The sequence below is a fragment of the Anabas testudineus genome, chromosome 13 (genome assembly GCF_900324465.2).
Source record: "Anabas testudineus chromosome 13, fAnaTes1.2, whole genome shotgun sequence".
NCBI classification, from domain to species: Eukaryota; Metazoa; Chordata; class Actinopteri; order Anabantiformes; family Anabantidae; genus Anabas; species Anabas testudineus.
The window spans coordinates 11623653-11623991 of NC_046622.1; positions in this window are offsets into that span (position 1 = coordinate 11623653).

Here is a 339-nt window from a genome sequence, read left to right on the forward strand (position 1 = left end):
TAGGCCCTTTAAAGCCTCGAGGATTTGCAACTGTAACTGGACCAGTAACTAATAAAATGTTAATGCTACATCTACTACAATAAGCTGGTATAAATACTCCATATTACTACATAAAAAGTATGCAACCAAATGCCCTGTGCTGTTTGTGTGCATAGTTTAGGTAGCACTTCATTTTGCATTATTTACTACCGAATATATATTATATTATATAGATATTAGTCCTTTTATTACACCTAATTGCCTTTAATGTATAATGCGCTTTGTTAATGCATAGGCAGAAATTAATATGCTTCCTGCTATTTAGACCAGTGTCTCCTCCTAAAAATACCTACAGCCCTG